Here is a 22,711-nt window from a genome sequence, read left to right as displayed (position 1 = left end):
TAGCGACTCTTCGACGGTAAAACCTGCAATAAAAGCGATTGGAGATTTTGTCTCCGTGTAGTTTCACATTCGAGCGAATACGATTGCCGTGCTCCATTCACCCGTTTCATTCATTTACAAAGCCTGACTGGCAGTTTTTGTTCCTGATAATGAAACTATCGTTGCGGAATTTCGGGAATAAACGCCAGAAGTGAAACATGTCTGTTGTAATAAAAAAAAAAAAATAAATAAAACCACGCCAACAACCTAGTCGGTGGTCACGTGACCTCCCCTGCCCGAAATTCAAGCGTTCCCGCGCGCGTTAAACATTCTCGGATCGTTCCGCGGAACATCCGGAACAATTAATTTCTCATAATTACCGGGAGATAGCGTATTCGGATGGAATCGAATCTCGACAGCGGAGTCATCGTCGCGAATCGTCGCAAAACATTCATGAAACATGCAATTTTCATTCTTCGACGGTCAGTATCCATTGTCCGAAGCGAATAAATTGATGGGAGTTTCATTGCACGGTCATTTTTCGTAGCCGGACCGTCTGTATAGAAAACGAACGAGTTCATAAAACCGACATTGTTCATCGTACACGGACCGAGAACCGGAAAAAAGCTTAATTAACCAAAAATTTGATTTACCATACCTTCCTTCGTTCGTTCCGCGAAAATAAACCTTGTTTCGATGCCCGATACGATTTCAATGACCACGCAAAAACTCCGATCGCTCGATGTATCGAGCACAATGCGGCCCCCCGCCGCCGCCGCGCCGAACGTAATTTAATGTCCTCGCCCCATGTAATATTATAAATCGTTCGCGGAAAAACTGGCCGGTGGCGTTCGAAACGATACCGTGGCCGGGACCGCGCGCGTTCCAGCATTTAACGATACGCTTTATTCTAATTATCCGCGGTACGACACGTGTCTGGGAAAACTCGAAATTGCGTAACCCGGTGGAGTGTTCAATAACAGCAGCTGCCGTCAAAGGGGACTCGCATCGGACCGGCGACGCAACGGTGTCGCGTGTGAATTATTGGCGGCGACAGTGAATGCGTGCCCGGAAAACGCATATTCATTTCCCGGAAAATATTACGGCTCGCTTATATGAATTACTCCCCTGTCTTCCCTCCGCTCGCGCCGTTCGCTCTGACGTAGAAAAATTCTGTTACGAACACCGCAGCGCGAAAGGCTCGTCGTTCATTTCCATAATGACGTCAAAGAATACTAGCGATCGGAATTTCTAGTCGAACTACGACATCGGTATATTTGGCGATGTTGAGCCTAATTACGAAGAAAATTCATTTTAACTGATAAAAATGGAGGATCGCGGTAGAAAACGCAGTAGAAAAGAACGACGGCTGGACGAACGCGATAAGCGGGGGATATTTAAGATAACACAATGTTCCGTGTTCGTTTGTTGGTAGGAGATAATCATTGGATGAAACGCATCGGAATCTCGTGACGCTTAAAAATGTGGACGTGTCGTTAAGCCGTTGGCAAGCCATTTCCATGATTAAACGAGCAGGATGTCACTGCTGATCAAGCATTCGATAATTGAACTTGAAATCCTTCGCGGCTTATCGGTGCAATAACCATTATGGATTATTAGGCGCGTTGGCCACACGTTTATCCAGAATTAAACGCGCGGATCTAACGCGGCGCTGAGCCACGGCCCCGATCAGAACACGCGTTTCACATAATTAATAACGAGGATGGCGGGTTTCGAACAACGAATCAGAAATTGTCGATGTCACGCAGGGGCTGTCTCGGTTTCCGTGCGGTGTTATCGATGGCCCCGGTGCTCGGAGGCTCGCCGATAAATAAACCGGAGAACTAAGACCGCTCGGAACCGCCGCGTTTCGTTCCGATCTCCGCCGCGAACGAAGAGGCGGAACGAGCTAACTGGAAAACGCGGAACCGGACAATATTCCCGCGGACTAAAATTTTAATGGAGAAATCAAGTATTCGGTCGCAGCTGGCCGACTCTCCCGCGAAGCCGAACAAACCCGAAAAGTGTGCCGTACATTTCAATATGGACACGGTTCGCCGAGAGATAGTCGGTCGGGCATCGATACCCCGCGTGTATCTCGTGCGACGCACCGAAAAATCTATAATTCAGTGAATTTTTACAGGCGAACCCTATATATACCAAATAGACCTATCGATTTCACGCGAAAGCAACGTAATAATTCACCGGATTGCTTCTACCGAATACGCTTCGTGGAATTCAAGTTTTCTCTTTTTTCTGTTTTTCTATTTTTTTTTTGTTTTTTTTTTGGTACGTATATCCCGCGATTGAAAAACCACTTCTACAGCAACGTCGAGCTACATTTTTTCGCATACAGAACACTCCTAAAATAACGGTCGAAAGTTTAGGAGTGTTTTTTACCCGGAGCCTCTCCGATACCGGAGCGCGAGAGGCACGAGCTGCGTTCACGGCCAGATGGTGCATCCTTGGTAAAAAGGTGGTGCACCGAGCGAAACGAAGATTCAACATTAAAATCGAATAATCGAATTAACAGATCCTCTGGAATACACGTCGAGAACCGGTGAAAAATGATAAAATTCAACACGCACGACATCGCAGTGTCAAAGAGCGAGGATCTTTGCGAGCCCTCGAGAGCGTCGCGCGTTGTGAAAATTGATTTCGGAAAAATAAGGTTGCGGAAAGGAGGACTCGATATTGCAAAACAGACGGTCCGACACCTCCGAGAGACGTCCATACGGCTCTGTGCCACTCTGTGGGAAAGGCGGGAAGGCGGAGCAGGGTCGATTACAACATTTGTCATTCGACGGTAGGATGTGCGCCGGTGTGGAGGGGGAGAAAGAGCGATGATATTGGCAGTTTCTTGGTATATTGGCTGGCGCCGGAGGGCACTCGAAAACCAGCCAGTATCGTTGGCTTGGGTATCCTTCCATTCCCCCCCTGAGATGGCTACGAACTGCGACGTAACTCTTGTTTCGCCGCGGCAAATATTTAATTCCGCAGTCCTGGAAAAACAGGATATTGCCAATGTTGGCTGCGACCTGCCATCCTGCCTCGGCGTCGAGGCCGTGCACCACGTCGGTCACATTGGCCCTCCGGGCGACCGAGATGGTCGGCGGTCGTTCCGCCGCTGGGAAATCTTATTTCGACGAAGAGCTAATTTGATGTATTTCATTGATACGCTCGGGGCTATGGAAAAACACGGAAGCGGCATCCTCTTCCTTCGCCTCTTCTAAACGCCCGTTTCTCCTCACCCTTCTTCCGCGCAACTCGGCCAAATCGAACCGACTAACAAAAATTTAGCCGCCTTCTCTGAAACGCATGTTTTATAATGCTGCTGCGTGGTTTTTCGTATATTTCGCTCGATGAAACGATCAATGAGCGCGACGAGCACGCAGTTTCCTTGAAAGCGCGTGTCCACGATAGCAGAAATCAACGATGCAAATATCGCAGCTCGACAAAGAGCTAATGGCCGGCCACATCACACGCGACACACCCACTCCAGGCGCGCGTAACGTCCGTCCGATATTGCGCGGTTTCGGGTGTTTAGCAATAAAGAGCCGCCGTGTGCTTCCTACATACTCCATCGGCGCTGTCGCTACAAGTTCCCAGCAACTATGATCGCAGCCCGATATCCGAGCTGCTCGCTAAATAATACTGAACTGCACGGAAAGATCTTCTGCCCGACAAACTAACAAATTAGGGAAAATGAAAGCGAATCTTTTATCATTTAGAACCAGTTTTATACCATTTTGTTGTATGATTTACTATACTGTTTTTGATTAGCAAAAAATGATTAGAATTGGTCGGAATCCTGCGAGGGTAATTAACAAATTCATCGTAAATCGTCGACAGCAGCTGCGAGAGCCCTCCGAAACGGGTAGTGTCCTTTGCACTCGCTTTTTTGTTTGTCGTATCGAGAGCTTTGGAATACCAGCAAGCGTAAAGCGATTCCGAAACGGCGAGCGGTACAAGAGATCTCGAAAAAGTTCTGGTGTACTTCGCGAATGCGGGACAGAACACCGAGCAACAAATATCTAACAGATGGAGAGGATTTCTGGAATGAACCGTGACGCGAAATACAACATCCAGCGCAGAGAACACCGTCTGCGTTTTATGGTCGACTGTAAAACATAGGGTATTGACCACGCAACTTCGGCAATTGTAAACTCGCGGGAATGGAATTGCTTTTGTCGAGCACAGGCTTTTGAATTTTTCAAACGCCCCGTCGGCAGCGTTACAGATAATTGCCGGAGACATCCGACAATTTCAATATCGACGCGCGACTATAGTTGTTTCGCGGATCGCCGGATATTTGTGCACGTGATTATGAAAGTGGTCCAAGTCATATATTTTTTGTTTCAATTTAGATTTAAATATAACGATTGAAAGTTGAATTTCAATTTCGATGTAAATATAATGATTGAAAGAGTTGAATTTGAATTTAGATATAAATATAATGATTGAAAGTTGAATTTGAACTTAGATATAAATATAATGATTGAAAGTTGAATTTGAATTTATATTTAAGTACATGTAACGACTGAAAGTTGAATTCCGATCTAAATTGGGTTGCCGTGAGTTGAATTTGAATTTCGATTTAAATATAATGATTGAAAGTTGAATTTAAATTTCGATTTAAATATAATGATTGAAAGTTGAATATGAATTTAGATTTAAGTACATATAACGATTGAAAGTTGAATTTCGATCTAAATTGGGTTGCCGTGAGTTGAATTTGAATTTAGATTTAATCATAATGCTATTGAAATATTTCCACGAAAACAGTGGCTCGCGCGTAAACATTCCGCCCTAGAACGGTATATTTTCGTTTTGTTTGCCTGTTTGTCACCGTAGAAGCAGCGAAGCTCGATCATTCGATTTCGAGGCAATCTCCGCAACTTTTCGAGTTTCCCGTGCTATCGAATCAATTTCCAGCTAGGTGTTTCGCCGTCCGCTTGCGTATAACGTCGCGGACGCACAGAGTGGGCCGGTAAAGAGGAAACTTCTTGGCAATATTTGCGTGCGGCCAACGAATGCGATGTTTATGATACCGGCTCGGTATGAACGCCGACAAGGATTTAATCCTACACGGCACTGCGTAATGACATTAGTTGGATTACGTGGTGCTCGCGTGTCTGTAAGCGTGGACGGTAAACGCTAACGTTCATCATAACTGTTATGAGCGAGACTGCTGCATCAGTGAGATTAACTAAGGTTACGTAGCCCGGTCGTTTTCCTAAGAACCCGGTTTCCCAGTCGCGATCGTCGTAAACAATGAAAAAACCTGAAGAACGGCTACAACGCGAATCTCTCCGCGAGGTAAAAGGGATTCCGTGCTCGCGAATCAGATTTGATCGCCGGGCAATTATCTCGACCAAGTTGCCGCAGTTCGAAATCGGCCCTTACGACGATCAAAAATTTATGAGCTCGAACGGCAGCAGCTATTCCTTCTTACGAACAAAACTTCTTTTATTCGAGCTCCGGCGAACCGTTCCTCTACGAATAGCTGAAAAGGTTGGTTTTACGGAGGGAGAATAAGTTGAAAACGAGAAGTAAAATTTGTTTATAGAAGAGGCTGGTTAAGAGGGGGGGTCTACTGTAATCGACTTGGAAGTAGACTGGCGGGTTGGATCATTACCGGCCATTTCCGTTTGCGTCGTCGCGTCGAACGTGTTTGAACGACAAGATTTTCTCCTCGGTTTTCGGACGGGGAATCCCTGTCGAGTCAGACCAGCAATTAATACGAGACCGTGCGTATTGAAAAGTGGGGAATGATCAGGTATTCTCGGAAAGGGTTTCTGCTCGGCGTGACTTCCGGCAGACTCGGTCCCGACAGTTCCAAAAACAAGCGGCGTATAATGATATGCATCCTCGATGCAGCGCACCGCGAGTGCATAGAAACCGAGCACGCACGTAAACAGAGCACACTGAGGAGCCAATTAGGGGAATTAACTTCGAATTGTCGACGTAGAAAGGGAAGGTAACCTGGCTCGGCTGCGTAGACATATTCACGTATCGCTCGACGCGAGGCAAAGTGAGGCGAGGCGAGGCGAGGCGTCGCGATTCGAGGCGAGGCGACGCAATGGAGACGTACTGCCGCGGCTGTTGAGGAGCCGCGGAGCAACGAAAGGGGCTGAAACAAAGAGAGGACAAGGGGAGGATGTTACCAGCAGTATATCGTGCTACGGTGCAGTATGTTGCGTGTCTCGGGAAACACGTCGTGAATGTGACACACGGGGCTTTCAAGCCACCTAAGGCAACAAGCTCGCTTGCATACTAATAAGCTTGTGGATGGCTGAATACCCAGCTTTAGTTTGGCCATAATGGCAAGTCCATTTCGGGGTATACCTCAGCCCTGAACCACCCCTGCCTGCCTGCCAGCCTGCCTGACTGCGATTCCCTTTCTCTTGAACCGTCGCGCGTCGTCTGCCGAGGCTAGACTCGCTTTCCTGATGCCTTTGCCCGCAAAACGTTTTAACGATACGCTGCGCATCTCGTCAATCCTTTCACCCCCCTCCCAGAGGACTCTTCAACCCCTCGCGAGCTCCTCCAGCCTTTTTCACGCAGCGACCGATTAGCATTCAATCATGAACCAACAACCCTGCGTAACGTAATCAAAATGCTATGAACAGGCTTCCAGTATATTTAAATAGAACCGATAAAAACAGGTTGCTCAAAAACCACAAGCTTCGTTTCGTCAAATAAAGAATAAATTAACAAGCAAGTCCGAGTAGTCGGTAAGCGATCCGGGAAAACTCTCCGAGTGCAAAAGCCTGTGGGTCGAGCAGTGATCTTGCGAGGAGACTGGACGTTGCGAAACGAAGGTCAAGCGGAGGAATGTATCGAAGGAACAATGTTCCAGCAACAGGTGCTCGATTAGCGGCTAAATATGGTAATGTTTTCCACCTTCCTAGAGCCGACGCCGAGCCGTTCTACGGTTTTTGACTCGACGGCGATTCTCGGAGGGAATGGCTATCCACCAGCGATCGCGAGAATCCCGCCATGCTTCAGCTCTAAAAATGGCGACGGTAAGTCCCGCGGCAGATTACGATCTTTTATTTATCGGTACTTTTATTTATACGGGGTCTCCGTTAACGATACCTACTCGCTCGACTCCGTCGATTTCGCAGTCCCTCGGCTATCGACGGAAGTCCCTCTTATAAATTCAACCGAGAATCTTCGATAGCCTGGTATTTGAACGGATTCCTCCGGAATAGGACGATAAGTTCTTTCTTGTCCAACTACGAGGAAATGATCGCTCGAATAACGAGACCGACAACTCGCCATGGGAAACGGTGGAAACTATAGTATCGGGAAGATACTGCCGCCCTTTGTTACCTTGTCGCGCGATACGACCGCCTCGTAGCGCCGTAGTGTTTCAAAACGAAAAGCTGGTCGTGGGACCACTTTTCGAAGTAAGGAATTTTGATCGTGCTGATCAAATTAGAAGAAATTAGCTGGAAATTAGCTTCAAAAATTAATTTCAGCATTGCTAAATTATATCTCGAGTTCAGTTTTCTTCTCTTATGCTTATTTCTTGATATTGTATTAAATCTGTACACTGTAGAGAATAATTTTACAATTGAAAATTTTTCCTTGATGTCTAAATAACGAGATTGTAATAGTAATACCGAAACCTTGGTACACGGTATTTTTAGAAAGATTTTCAGTGTTCTTCTAGCGTTTTCAAATGCTCGGCCAGTTCTCCGGTATTTTTGAAACAGTGTGCAGCGTGTCTTCGACGTATTTTACAGGGACGAAATCCGCGCGACTGCGATCAGAGGAGTAAAATCAAACCGTCTGCTAATGAAAAGAATATCGAACCACGCCCGTAACCGAAGGGATTCACCGCGGAGAATTATTTTCCAGGGAATAACGGGGTTTCGTTCTCTGTTACGATAAGGTTTGCTAATTTTTAGTTTAATCACCGGCCGGGTATAAAAGGTAACCACTTCTCGTCCGGATGCACGGACGGGAAAGGAAGAATCTAATGATTGTTGAACGTCGAGTACACTGTAAAGTGTTGTACTCGACGAAACCGTGGTCCCCATTAACCTCAAAGCCAAAGAAATAAAGCGGAGGACGGAGTAAGCTTTGAGTGGAGGGGCAAAAAGAACGAAACGAATTTATCCCGCAGCGTAAATAGAAAATATAAAACGGCGCGTGCGGAGATGAAGAGGAAACAGGACACGGCCGCTTGTCAAAAGGTATCAAGCGACCAGATCTCGCGGGTCTCGCAACAAATGATAATTGGCCCCGCGTCGACGAGAACGCTGTTCCCAGCAAATGTTCCCGTCCCTCTGTAACAGTATTTTCAAAAACAGTTCGCGAAACTCCTCGTCTACTTCCGCGGAGTTTCAAAGTTTCCGCCGCGATGTTAGAAAAGTTTCTAGGTAGGAAGACGCTGTGTGAGGAAAGAAGCGAGACCGTGTGTATGTGGAACGATCGGCCAGGATTCAACAATTAAATCACTGTAGTTAGCCGTGGCTGCCGGATAATCGAATTGGCAGCCACGCGACGCCGTTTCTCCGTGAAACGACAGCTTCGAGCGTCGTTTTGGCCTTTGCTCTAATAGTTTTTCGATCGTACGGATCGTTACATGGCCACGTGGAATATCGGTTTACCTATCCCGGAACGCCTCGCCGGTGAATCGGCGAGTCGCGTCGATCAAGTCACGTGCAAGCGTCGCGACGAACCTCCACGTTCCTTCTACAGCGAACAGCTGTCGTTTTCTCAACCGTGAAAGATTCGACCGAAATCTCTTCCACGAATATTCCCTAATACATTTAATTGCTGAATCGTAGAATAAACTACCCAGCTCGAGAGGACGACCATAACTCATTGTCAGACAAAACGGAAGACCGATCCACAGCACCGAAAGTAAAACCAAGTTGAAAAGTGACATAAGGATCGACTACGGATAGACAGCCTAGACTGAGTACCATTATTGATGAGGGGGCTAAAGTAGAGCCAGAGTTCCAGTCGACACTGTTTGCGGAAAGGACATGTCCTCGGAAACTTTCTGCACGGGTCGGGGACACCTGAAACCAGTCGTAAATAATATCGCGAATACTCCGTGAGTCGCGAGACACATTAATGTAAATCAGTGTACTCCGCGTCTGAAGTCTTCCCCAAAAATTTACAAAGTTTCTTCTTTATCTCTTGAAAAGTGTCGCGCAATTATGAACCTCTATTCTTAAAAAATTTCTTGGAAAAGAGGTTAAAAATATTTTTCACTCTTGAATTAACTCAAACCTGTACAATTATTTATAGTCCAGTCAATGAATGCTCATAAGGGGGTGTGGAGAGAAATGGAGGAACACAATTTTTAACTTTGCGACTTTGTTTGGACTAGTTAGGAGGTAAACATACTAAAAACTCACATACCTACTAACATGCTGAAGGTCTCCTTTTTCGGTTTTCCGCTTATATCTCGGAAACTATGCGTCCTAGCGATAAGACCATTCTATACAAAATTAAAGCTGACAAAATGTGCTGTAAGATTGACTGCATTCAGTTTTTCGCTATCACGCATAGTTTCCGAGATATCCGCGCTCAAAGTTCATTAATTGTGAATTTTTGCCTTATTTGACTAGCTAACTCTTCAGCACAATTAGTGAACTTTCAGCGCGGATATCTCGGAAACTATGCGAGATAGCGAAAAACTGAATCGAATCAATCTTGTGGCCCATTTTGTCAGCTTTAATTTTGTATAGAATGGTCTTATCGCTAGGATGCATAGTTTCCGAGATATAAGCGGAATTACCTCCTAACTAGTCCAAACAAAGACCCAAAGTTAAAAATTATATTCCTTCCATTTCCCTCTACAACTTTTCATTGACTGGACTATTAGTGAACACGTTCAAGGTATCTCTGAACTGCGGACTTGATTTTAGGAACATATTATGGCGTGGAATGATGGCGTGAACGTCGGTATGTTTGTTTCGAATGTCAGTAGACATTCTGGGAGTCAGAACGTTTTGTGAAAATCTTTTTCTATGTTAAATACATGTGTCATCTTAAATACAACCATGTTTCGTTGACCAACCACATGGTCTACCGTGAAAGTCTGGCCGGAAACGTTCGAAATGCATAACAACGTGAACTGGGTGGTAATGACGGTAATAGAATTAGGAATAACGAGGTCGGAAAGGAGAATGAGGGGTTTGCAGCGGTAGTGGTCAGACAAGGTGACTAACTATGGTCGCGCAGTGCATAGGGTAGAGGTCCGATAAGAGTTAGGAGGTCGAACCGCGTGGAAGTTTTTAAATGAGTATGACCATAAATAATGACGGTAAACGGTTCCGGTTTGCGGATCGCACACGGAACGGTATATCAGAAGGAGTATCGTTCGCTGCATTAGTTCGGTCGAGTACGGCATGCAGTAAAAACTGTTACGGCACGGTGTTAGACCAACACGGCGGTCACGTGAGCCGCATCGTTCGTCAGAAGCAATTAAACGTTACGCAGACGTCGCGGCCTGGACGGCGACGTAGCCAAGCATCGTTTTGAACGGGCACGCACTGAATACTTTATAGGACGTCGTTAGCGAAATCAAACGATCCGTAACGGATGGTTCCGTTCGCGTAATGAATTTGCGGGAACGGCAACTGTAGCGGGAACGGGAAATAGGAACGGGGAAATAGGAACGGGAACGTTCGCATGTCCGTCCCTGGAACACGTGTCGGCCACGCGATGGAAACCCGCGAATATCGGCCGGGCTTTCACTCCGATAAATCCGGAAGCTGAATTCAACGATCGCACCGACGAAATCCATTCGTTAGGATCCCCTGGCCCAGCTCCCGACACGAAGGCACTTCTGTTAACGAAGGGACTTAAACGTCGCGATAGATACGATGGAATCGATTTGAACGGTCTCCCCGCGCGTCCCCCGCGACAGACGTTCCCCAACGACGCGCGACGGAGAGATCGTCCCACCGATCGACTGCCGCAGCTGTCCCGGAAAAATGCCGGACAGGTTTCATCGATATTTCTCGGTCTGTTCTCTGGCCGTGTTCCTGACCGCGTTTTCCCCTCCGCGCCGACGATTGCCCGATTTCCAACCTTTGCTTTTCCAAAATTCGATACACTCGCAAAAGCCGTAGAGATAACCCGGCTCTCGCGTAAGAGCACGCGTACCGTACAGCAAGGCGAAGCAAGGCGAGGCAGCGTCAAAGGGCCAGCCGGAAGAATTTCATTTGGCAGGAATCGAGGAATCGTAATGAGACGGAGGATCAAAGGAGCCGCTAAGCGAACCATCAACGACACAGCGTTAAACGGCCGGCGAAATAATCAGATGATGAAAAAAAAAAGTCGACGAGTAGCGTCAAGAATGTAATTAAAAATGGGATGCCGTACAAATAGCTGCAATTAAAGCGGCAACGATAGCTGAAAGGGAATTGAATGAACGCGATAATACAGGAGCAAGAGCTAACAGGATAAGGTTGGTAAAAGACTACCGGAGTCGAGAGAGGTTCGCTTTGCGATGGCCGGCTGCTCGGCTACCGCTCCTCCCTCTCTCTCTCGCAAGTGGTGAGAAGCACAACAGAGAAAAGCAAGGAGAAAACGGTGCGCCGCGACCGACTAAAAAACAAACCAGACCGAATAAATCGACAAAATTCGAGACAAAGGCGTCGGTAAAAGGTAGATCGACTCCGAAAGAAGTTAACAAATCGCGCGGCGAAATGTATTTTTAAGCCTTTTGTCGCGGCGAATCGGTTCTCCGGGCCCCGGCACTGAAATACATTCTCCTGGCGCTCGCGATTCGATTAATTCGAATTTAATTAAGCGTTTTATTTATCCGGGATTTGCTTGATTCTCCCGTAATCCGTTTCCGCGAGTAGCCCTGAAACATCGTAAAGGAGCGGAGCGGAACCGAGGAGCCGAGAGTTTGTCAAGTTCGCAGTTCGCAAAGGGAACAGAGAGAGAGGAGAAAGATTGCAAAGAGTAAACACGTTGACATCATTAAAGGGCTCAAAGGCGCGTAAAATAGCACGAACAGTCTAATAAAGGGAAAAATGGACGAGAAAAGTCAGCAAAGAAGTCACTTTGCGCTCGGAGGAGTTACTTTGTATTTTATCACTGGCGTTGCACTATAACTGTAATGCCGGCGGGGGGAATAGGTGTAAAGTGCTTTTAACGTAATCACTTCGTCCAGGACCAAACTGTCGACTGGAACTTTCGAAAGTGAGAGGTTATAGCGCGTGTCTGAACCGACGCAGACCCTTGCTACTCGCGCACCAACCTTGTCCGACCATTTCGGCGCGGTGGTTCTTACGCTTTAGCCCTCCCTGTTGTTCTCGGCAATGTGTGCTGCGTGTGCCATTTCACGTTTTTTCGCTCCCCGCTCCGCAGTCGACCGTGTTTACAGATGGCGTGGAGCCGACTTATTGTTAGGGAAACCCATACTTCGCCCATTAGTGGTATTACGCTGTTTTAGGGGAGTCGAGAGGCCCCGTGGAACCTTCTCGGTTACAGACCTTCTCGATCCCCGCTCTATCGTTTCTTCATCGATTCCACACGCTCGGAATCATTTCTGTAAATTTGCCTGAATAAAAGAGACATTTATTAAAGATAACAATTATTTTCAACTCTTAGAATGTGCTTTGTTAACGCCGTAAGTAATTTTTCAACGAAAATTCGCGATCCTTGAATTTTGCACAGCAGTGTGTAACAGCGCAATTTTATATCGTGAATTCTCTCCAGCGCCGACTACGAATGCGCAAGCGAGTTCGAATAGAAATTAGAGAGATTGAAACCCCGTTTTCTCGTTCCACCGTTATGGAAAATCTGTGACGGTAGGAAAAACGCGAAGCGGTCACGAATCTCCGGAGAGGATCCCCGGGAGACCGTTGGCTGGGCTGGATTCCGCCACGTGCCGCACGAGGTGGGTACCGATGAATTTTTGACTTTCCCATAGAAATCTTGGATCCTTGTCACGGCGACCTAACAGATGACGGGGCTTCCGCGCGGTTCGTCGATCCGCGTTTACCTCCGCTCATTGATACTCGACGGGATTCGACAGAAATGAAATGGACCACGAAAAACGAGAAAGGAGACGGCCGCGCGCCAGCCCAGTGAACAAATGTTTCGCCAACGTGAAACTACTTCCACTTAAATCCGTCCTGTGTTATTGCAGTAATAATTTTCATTCGATGAAAATAAAACTTACTAAAAATCTTGAAATTAGAAAAAGTCAGCAGGGAACGCACAAAGGGGTAGAATTCCGAATTCTGCGAGAAAGCGCGGAGCCACTCGATACCGAGGGCTTTTGGGTATGCAAAGAGCAAAAGTTTCAATGGTCGCGAGAATTCACAGAGTTAGATTTCGGATGATCCGAAGAATAGGAAGAGTTGAGTCCTTGCGGGCGTACAACTCCATTATTCCTTTGGACTCGAAGCAATTTTAATTCCAAAATCGAGACATTTCTGAAACCTAGGTGATTTTTATTTTGTTTGATCTTTTTCCAACGGTGGAGCTTTCTGCAATTCATGGAATACAGACGAATCTAATAGTATTGAAACTGTTTTGAATAATGCCAAGGTCATTTTTACTGGCGCCTTCGAGTGCAAAGGGTTAATTCTCGAATGCACGATGGTCCGAATCGTGTTAAAATATAAATTCGAAAAGGTTACGCGTTTCAACCACACAGGGATGCTCAAGAGAAAGAGAGAAGAAGAGCGGGTGGGGGTTGTTGGGATCGGTCATGCGCCGCAAGAGACGTATAACGATGAATTTTTGACTTGCCCATAGAAATCTCGGATCCCCGTCACGACACGAGGCGAGGCGAGGCGACGGCCTAACACAGAAGCCGGAGTTTCCTCGGGGTTCGTCGATCGTTTACGTTGAACCGTATACGTCGATGCTCCACGGTATTAGGCGAGGGTGGTGTGGGCGATGTGGGTGGTTGGCGTGCGCGGGGTTTGGAGGATGAGGAGAAGTGGACGACGAAAAAGAAAGGGGCGTTGCGTTGGCGAATGGATCAAAAAGGAGAACGAAGGATAAAGGGGCAACGGGCACGAGGGGATATAGAACGGTTCAAGGGTGGGTTCGAGTGGGAAAGAGGGTGGGTAGGCGGGAGTTGGCGGCAAATTGAATCTCGCGCAAGACGTGACTGCCCCGGGGAACACCGACGCGCCTGTATGGTGAAAATCACGACACGACTCCGGCCACAATACGTATTACCTACGCTTCGTGAAAGTCGTGGCATTAGCCAACGACGTATTCCTCGACGCCTCGTAGACGTCGACGTCCCGTCCTCGTCCTTGTCCCCGTACCCCTGACAACCCCTTTCCCCGTCGTCGTACCTGTTCCCGTCACCGCGACGCCACCCGCTCGACTACTTGAATTTTCATCTCCGTGAAAAACCCATGGCATCCGGCCTCGAGTGGAAAATCTTCTCCGCGTCTCTTTTCTACGTGGCACGTTAGCAGATTTTGAAAAATGAACATCCACGATGCCCCGGCCTTCCCCAACGCGCCACTGAATTCCTCGATCGTGCACCCCGTGCCTAGCGATGGGACCTGCCGCGTTCGAAACGCATCCATCATTCCGCGATAGTTTCCTACGGTCTCTCTCTCTCATTTTCCGTACAACGATTTTCACTATTGCTGCAAAAGATCGTTGCAAACGCGACATTCCCAGAGCGACGTCTCTCTACCGCACGAACACAATTGCCTCCTATAAAATATGCATCGAGGCAACTAGTTTCGTCGGAAACAAATTTCCGTTCCAATGGTATTCCCGTGAATCGAATTTATTTACTTTATTTATCGCAGCGAGTATCGAAAACTAACGAAACAAAGGCTCGCCCGTCGAATTGTTTGATATTCACGTATGCGTACGGAAGTTACACCCATCGCTAGGCCCGCGCTATGATGGTCGAATTGACCCAACGTTTCTCTACTAAATATTTCGAGCCACCCACCGGTTTAGGATCAAAATGGTCCGAATACACCCTTTGAAATGTTTTTCATTTCCTATTTCCCCTTTTTTACAACTGGCTTTTGTGGCTGTGCTCAAAAACACAAACTGCGCGCACAGTTTTGAAAGCGACTTGTTCTAAAACGATGTCGAATGTTTTGTTCCGCGGCAGTGTCGGGAAGAATGATTTCGGTGCAAGACAAATTCGCCTGGAGTATCGAGCGCGAGGTACGATGGTGGCCGTGTTTCAACGAGAGAAGAGAGAGAGAGAGAGAGAGAGAGAGAGAGGAAGGTAGAGGGAACGGAAACGAGGTAGACGGAACACTCAAGATTTTTTCGAATTTTATTAAGCGGTCGAGTTACCTGGTACGATAGCAAGTCGAGATTTGCACGTCAAACGTCGGCTGGCAGCCCGCGGGCTTGGCTACATCCGGATGAATGGAAAATTAAAAGCGCCAATCAAAAGGTGGAATCCAGCCGGGGGCGCTGCCTCTGGAAGTGTTATTCAAAAGGTACGAAAATAAATTTTCTCCCTTTTCCGTTCTCTCCGCTGCTTTTACCAGTGACGACAATGACGTAACTGTTACTCTCGTTGGTCGTGTCGCTCAAGTCGCTAGGAAATTCCTGGCGAATTTCGAAAGGCTCCTACAGTGACGCGCGCTGAATAAAAAGCCCCAGCGATTTATTCAAATTTATGAACACCGGCGAAAAATACCGACTATTTGGACAATGTTACGGGCGCGAGTCTTTGTCCGTCTCCTTTTGCAACACGGCGGCGCGAGAACGAATCGTGTATTATCCCCCCACTTTTGTTTCAAAACTATATATGTACCCACCTATCGCGTATGAAATTTCATCGTTTCATCCGTTTCACCCGAATTTCAATGTCTGGCTTTTTAAGCGAGGAGAGCGCGGAAATTTTCAAGCGGATCGCGTCTATCTGGATTCGCAACCCTGCGTATTCCCGACTATCTGCTCTCCCACTGGCAATTATCGTAGCTTTCGCTCATCGCCAGCTCCGCGGCCGCTTATCAAAACTCGCCTAAACGCTCGAGCCACGTTCCCCGTTGAAACGAGCAAGCGGATCGTCACGCGATCGCCGAGCAACACTTTTCCCTAACCTAATTCGAGAAGAGCGATCGGAAATTAATATAGAATAGCCATCGATCACGGAAAACCTTTATGATTCTTTGACGAGATTTCAATTGAAATTGTTCGTACAATTTAATGGTCCGGGACGTTTATGCAGCGCACGGTGTTTTTATAGTATTTTCACAGTGAAATTATTCAGAACGTGTACGCCAATAACCAAAATTTTCTGCAACATTCAGTGACGTTGCAATTTATGATTTCAATGCGTACACTTTTACGCCGCAAATGTAAATGAATTCAACAGAAATATTGAAGCAGTTTTAAAAAGAAATTGACAGTGGATATCCAGGTGCATGGTCATTGACATAAGGGTAGATAGGGTCCCATTGTACCGATGACTTTCAACGAATCGGCAATATATGTCAAACTGGGTGCATAGCGTATGCACATCGATTGAGCCAGATCGATGTGGTTTCCGTTCCAATTCCATCAACATTAATACGAGCGTATCGCGTTCCCACAGATGTTTCCATCGCAAGCCTTTTCGCATGATGCCGCGAGAGATCGTCGACTTGACGATCTCCGAAAGAAACGAAGTGGTAACACTTTCGTCGAGGGGCTGACGAAAAATTTCACGAAACAAATACATTGTTCTCCCACCTGCCGCCATCTCGCAATCGTTACGATGTTAATTAAAACTTCGCTAGACCGTGCTCTTAAAAAACTGAGTGAAAAGTTTACTCGGCCGGAAAGTTCGTCGCGTCACTGCGAAGCGTAAAACGGGCAACTTTTAAATACTGAATGATTAACAAACAATATCGCGGCATGGAAAGTTTATTACGCGATCTCGGTCGTTAAGGGCAGCGAGGATGAAAGCCTTCTCGCATCCACCGTGGAAAAGAGAACAAGAGGTCCGGGCAGAAATTCAACAGGAAAAATTTCTGGGCTCGCGCGATTACATTCTCGAAAAAGAAATTAATTGCTCGGTTATCTTGCACGAGCTGCGTCGAGGAAAACTGCTCTCGCCGAAAGCTGCGCGGCGCCGTTACTCGAAGACGTCATTTTCGAATATTGCGTTTCAATATGGTGGGCATTGTGTCGGCATTCGTGCAGTTACCGTTACTGTAAATCACGATATCGTCGAGGCGGTGCACCGGCCAACATCTCTGGCTCCTCGTAAGCATTCAACTCTATGACGTCGTACAAACTAACGAGACCGTTAATCCGCTTCATTTTTATCATGTATTTGCTCGATCATAGAGGCTTATCGGTCGAATCCACCGGTCGCCCACCGGCTCGATCTCAGCCTGCACCGATACCAATTTATTCGCCCATCGTATTGCCCTTTGCACCGAAACGCGCAACCAAACAAACAGAACGGCGGTATTCAATTCGGAAACGTATACAATAATCTTTACATACTTTCATATACTAATTGAGGACTGGAATGATAAACGAGCATTTCTCTGAAACTGTTAAAGGATGAACTTTCCGTGGGAGATCTTTAAATTCCACGAGAACCGAAAGAAATCCATCGAGCGGCACGAATACATTCATAAGTAACGAGGTTCGGTCGATTAGACGGTCTGGGTTAGGTAATCTCTCGTAATTAGAAAAGCGAGGGGCAACGGGAGCGATGGAGAAGGGGAATGGAACGGGTTGCTCTAGGTATTGAACCCTTCTCACGTGTCTTCGTGGTTCACCGGGTATAGCGAACCAAGCCCCCGGAATCGATTCGTATCTACTGAATTAATTACGCGTTCATTTTCTTTCTCGTATTGAAACCTTGGTACCGACCGCTACGCCATTTCCACGCTCGTCGATATCCCGGGAATGAAGCGCGCTCGCGGAAATAAGGCAGACCGACATCTTTCCCGGTCGAAAGATTACATGGAAACTAGAAGGGGCGCGTCACGGCAGGATCCAGAATCGGTATTGTCAATTTGCCGAGGTATTAGTTTCCGTGACGCGATGGAAACGTTAATCGGGACGAGATTTCGCTCGCGTCGGAGAACGGGTTGTTGCATTATTCGATTTGCAACACGTTCCGCGATAATCCGCGTTTCTCCTCGGGGGAGGGCTTCGAGAAACCCCCCTCCCCCCCAAGATAACGACGAGCAAAGAGTTCCCAGCTACCTTGGCAATAAATGGTAATCGACGGGACGAGGCGAGACGGGACGAGTCCTAATCTCGGAAACAGCAAAGAAATCACGTTCACCTCGTAAACCTAAATTTATCGATCCCGAAGAAGGAAAAGGGCAGGCTCGACGCTAATAAGTTGGCGAGTTCGCGAGACCGGAGCAAATCGAGCTTTAACGTATTAATGGTACGGGTACCATGGAAATCACCGACACGATTTCACCGACTCCAGATTTGACCGACAATAACTTTGGCCCCGACAACGCCTTTAACCGAAAACGATTTTGACCGACAACGAATTCTATCCACAACGACTTGAGACCACCACAGTATAATACTTGTATGATAAAAGTTCTCGCACTACCTCCTTTTACACGAAACAACTTAGCCGTTTTTTAGAGGCCTATAACTCGGCATTGGAGGCAGATGGAGAGATGTAATTTCGTACACTTGTTAAATGCTATCATGTCTCAATATTGACGAAACATTACTGTGGTCGTCTCAAGTCGTTGTGGATAAAATTCGTTGTCAGCCAACGTTATTGTCGGTCAAATCTGAAGTCAGTGAAATGTCGTCGGTAAAAACCGTGTCGGGAAATTTGTGTCGGTGATTTCCATGGGACCCAAATGGAACGTACTTTGAAATGAATAAAGTAGTTTCCAGTGTTAGTTGCGCGGAACTTTTTCGGGCAAAAATACACTATAAAATAAAGAGACTCCGGGAAAAACAACATCGATGCGGGCAGAGCAGGAATGCGCGGCAAACTGCCAACGAAAGCGACACTTCAGGCGTTCCATAATGCACCACGACAATCCAACTTATTGTCGAGAATGCGACGACCCGCGCCGCACCGCACCGCACCGCGAGGAAGCAAACGACACGAGCAATACGATCTTACGCTCGCGTCATAATATGTTATTTACGATCCCACCTACAAGCTAGCTCGAATTATACGGGGTCTTAATAAAAACATCATGACGGTTCCCCGCACGACATTGTTAATTTCGTGGCCGTTTCGACCTGGAAAAATATCCAGCATCCGCCATAATCAAAATTCGGCGCTTGTTCTCCCGCGAACGGCTACCGGAATTCTTATACTCGACGCGCATTGTCCACCGTGGAGGTCTCGTGATCTTCACAAAGAGCGATTAGACTCGCTGCAATCCTTGCATTCGCGTCGGACAAAGAGCTTAATAATAGACTGGGTGTGACTATGTTAGACGCGTCTCTTGTTCCCGTATCTTTGCACCGGACCTCATAAATATTCCCCAGGAAATTGAAAACCTGCCGACTCGCGGTCCTTTAATAATAGACGCTCTGCGCATTTTTCGTGCCATCGGAACATTTAAATTTGACTAGACCGAAATTGTCGAAACACTGCGATTGAAATAGAGTCGAATAAAAATATCGACAGGGACCGTGGACGCGGGACAAATAATTTCTGGTTCTGCCGGGCCGATAACGAGCGCCGCTCAGGAATAAATAATGCAACGTCGATGACGAGAGGTGTATATAAACGGCGGCTGAAGTCCATTTATAAACTTCACTCGCAGATTCGATTACTTTTTCTTGCTATTCACCGTCGCCTCTGCAACGAGCGAGCGAGCGCGCGCAACAAGTCATAACCGTTCCGCTTTTCTTATAAACCCTCAAAGCCATCGTGTTTTTTATCCGGCTACAAAGAAAGTTACTCCGCCGGGAATAAAATAGGTGTCATTCCCGGCACTCGGTTTACTGCCGGCTTCGAGGAGTACCGTAAATGGAACATTTCCATGGATTCATTTGCTTTCGCATTTACGGCGACGCGACGCGACCGGGCTCTCTATTATTAAATTTCCCGCGGTTGACAAGCCCGGGCGCGTCAACGGACGAGGATTCGGGCGAATCAGTCACGATTAGAACGAACCAATGCGCAATGGTGCGTTCGCTGCCCGGTAGACTCGACCACGCAACGAATCGCGTAACGCGCCATCGGTCTTACCAAATACGCGAAACGACCAAAAAACAGGCTTGTCGAGCCGATACGAAACGAATCGGTATCGCGCGAGTCTAGCGTCGAAGTGTTGGATTATCAACATGTTACCGGCACAATGAACTTTCTTTTTTAAGCGCTTTAAACCCTCCCGAGTTTATCTAGGTGCACGGTGCTGCACCAGCCAAGTTCTCAAACTACCTCGTTTTACACGAAACAACTTAGCCGCTTTTTAGAGGCTTATAACTCGGCACTGGAGGCAGATGGAGACATGTAATTTCGTACACTTGTTAAATGCTATCATGTCTCAATATCGACGAAACATCGATCTTCCAACATTAGTAGGTTCCGAGATATAGGACCTCAAAAATCGCTTTTGTCACTGACCGACTGACTGACAGATCAACAAAACCTTTTGGGTACTTCCCATTGACCTACAAGCTTGAAATTTGTTACATAGATCCACCATGACAAACACTCAAAGGAATAATTATCAAAGCTTGAAATTTTACACCTTAAAGGGGTTGTATTGAAAAAAAAACATTACGAAATAGATACGTAGGATAGAACATAGCAGCATAACATAAGTATACGTTTTATTAGCTTCGAAGAAAATAACAATCGCTCTAACGTAAACAAAAGAAACTTCACCGAGCATCTTCTATAGCGACGATTTTGTCTTGCAGATTAGAAAAGGATCTTTTTTCTTTGATGCCTACTTGATAATTGATGAAATTTCAACAAAAGTTGATGAAATCCCAACAGAAACATCCTGTAAACAGTAGCCAAGTTCCTATGGCCGTAAAAAGTTCCGAGATCAAACAAAATACGGCCAAGTTCGTTAGCTTCGAAATACCTCTTGCAATACTGAAAAATAGCGTTTGTAAAAATTAGTTTAAAAGAACGCTATTTAATTTTTAAACAGTTACATGGAGGGCTAAATTATTCAAACTTGGCCGTTATTTTTTAAACCAATGGCCATAAAAGGTGTTAGGTAGCGGCCGAGTTTGAATAATTTAGATCTCCATGTAACACTGTAAAAATTAAATAGCGTTCTTTTAAACTAATTTTTACAAACGCTTTTTTATCTCACAACTTTTTACGGCCATAGGAACTTGGCTCCCGTTTACAGGATGTTTTTGTTGGGATACATAACTACAAGTGAATACAATAACAAGATTTCGAGGGTTTTTATTTTCAAAGTACACACCAGTGTGCATTTATTACCACCCATGTCCAAGCTCCAAGAACAGTTCGATTCAGACGCTCGCAAAGGAATGCAATCTCCAATAAACTGAGAACGAGATTAGATACCGCGAGACCGGCTAGGCTCTTAGACAGCGTTCATGATCGCGCGGGGGCGCACGCTATCAACCGTTCATTGCAACGTTCCGCGATTATTTTGTTTGCGCGGAAAGTTGTACGTTAAACTAGACTGCGCGAGATCGATAGAGTTCCGTGGAATCGTGCAACGCTGTTTCAATACGGTTCCGATATAACGCCGAGCTCTGTGCACCGAACATGGCGCATTACAAAACACGGGAAATGAAAAGCAGATGCGAAATTGCCGGTTCCGAATATTTGTTCGAGAGTTCAGAGGATGTTCCGCAATTGTAAAGATTAGCTTTATGCAGGCCAACCGAAAGACCAAGACATTGGACGAAATTAATCCTTGGCTTATTAATAGACTGCGAATGTATATCAATTTGCAATTTTTCTAGACGTATTTTAACCTTTGTGGATCTGAAATGAAGAAAAATCGTACTACGTTGTGGAACAAGTCGAGTTTCCAACCAAAATAAATAAGAAAATGATCACCGAACGCGTTTCGTGGAAGTGTATCTCTTGTAAGGACCGTTCGTCGGAGCGAAAGATGGCGGAGTGTCGGTCGGCTCTTGATCACCGAGCAAAAGATCGCGTTTACTTTTCATAAAGCCAGCGTCAGGTCGCGACGCATTCGTTAATTGCCAGCAACAGGTGACGCCGACCGTATTCGACACTGACACTTTAGCCGACCACACACGGAATATCGAATTAACGTGGATGCGTGCGCGCGAGAGCTCGCCACTCAGGTTAACATCGTTAAAAACACCATAGATTACGCGAGCACACTGCAAACTGACGAGCGAACCGGATTTTTCAACGGTGGATAGCCGCCATTTTCTGTCAATAAACGATTCACCGGCGAAAATCGATTGTAGCGCTACCGATGTATGTAGCACAATCCATTCAATTTACTAACTGGTAGAAGCATATAGTTTAAGTGGAAAAGGTCTGTGAGACATTCTGGTAGATATTCGAAGAGCATTGACTCGAATTCAACACCACGTTCGCAAGTTGCACGCGATCGAAGATAAGACACGCCGGCAACAACAGAAACGAAACGAAGAGTGTCGACGTAAACCGTCGATAGAACGTAGTTCTCGCAACAACAACACTCTGGCAATATTATCGCAATGTCATTCGTGTACTCACTGCCATTGTCGGCGTCCCTGCCTGCCTCCGAGTTAGGTTATTGTTATGGTGTGAGGTAAGTGTGTTGCACATCTTTTTGGTGTCACTTGAAACGTATATTAATATTAACTCTTCGTCAACAAATGAGGGGAG

General features: G+C 46.5%; 1 protein-coding gene across 2 annotated transcripts in view; it reads right to left on the bottom strand.

Annotated features, from left to right (window-relative positions):
* Positions 1-22,711, bottom strand: part of LOC143213458 (CUGBP Elav-like family member 1-A) — a 455,043-nt gene extending 432,332 nt beyond the window's left edge. For both annotated transcript variants that reach the window (XM_076433332.1, XM_076433335.1), the window contains exon 1: positions 22,580-22,711. The gene's annotated coding sequence lies outside the window, so the exon portion shown is untranslated. The remainder of the gene's footprint in view (positions 1-22,579) is intronic.

The sequence above is a fragment of the Lasioglossum baleicum genome, chromosome 11, assembly GCF_051020765.1.
Source record: "Lasioglossum baleicum chromosome 11, iyLasBale1, whole genome shotgun sequence".
NCBI classification, from domain to species: Eukaryota; Metazoa; Arthropoda; class Insecta; order Hymenoptera; family Halictidae; genus Lasioglossum; species Lasioglossum baleicum.
This window is presented reverse-complemented; position numbering and strand designations above follow the sequence as displayed.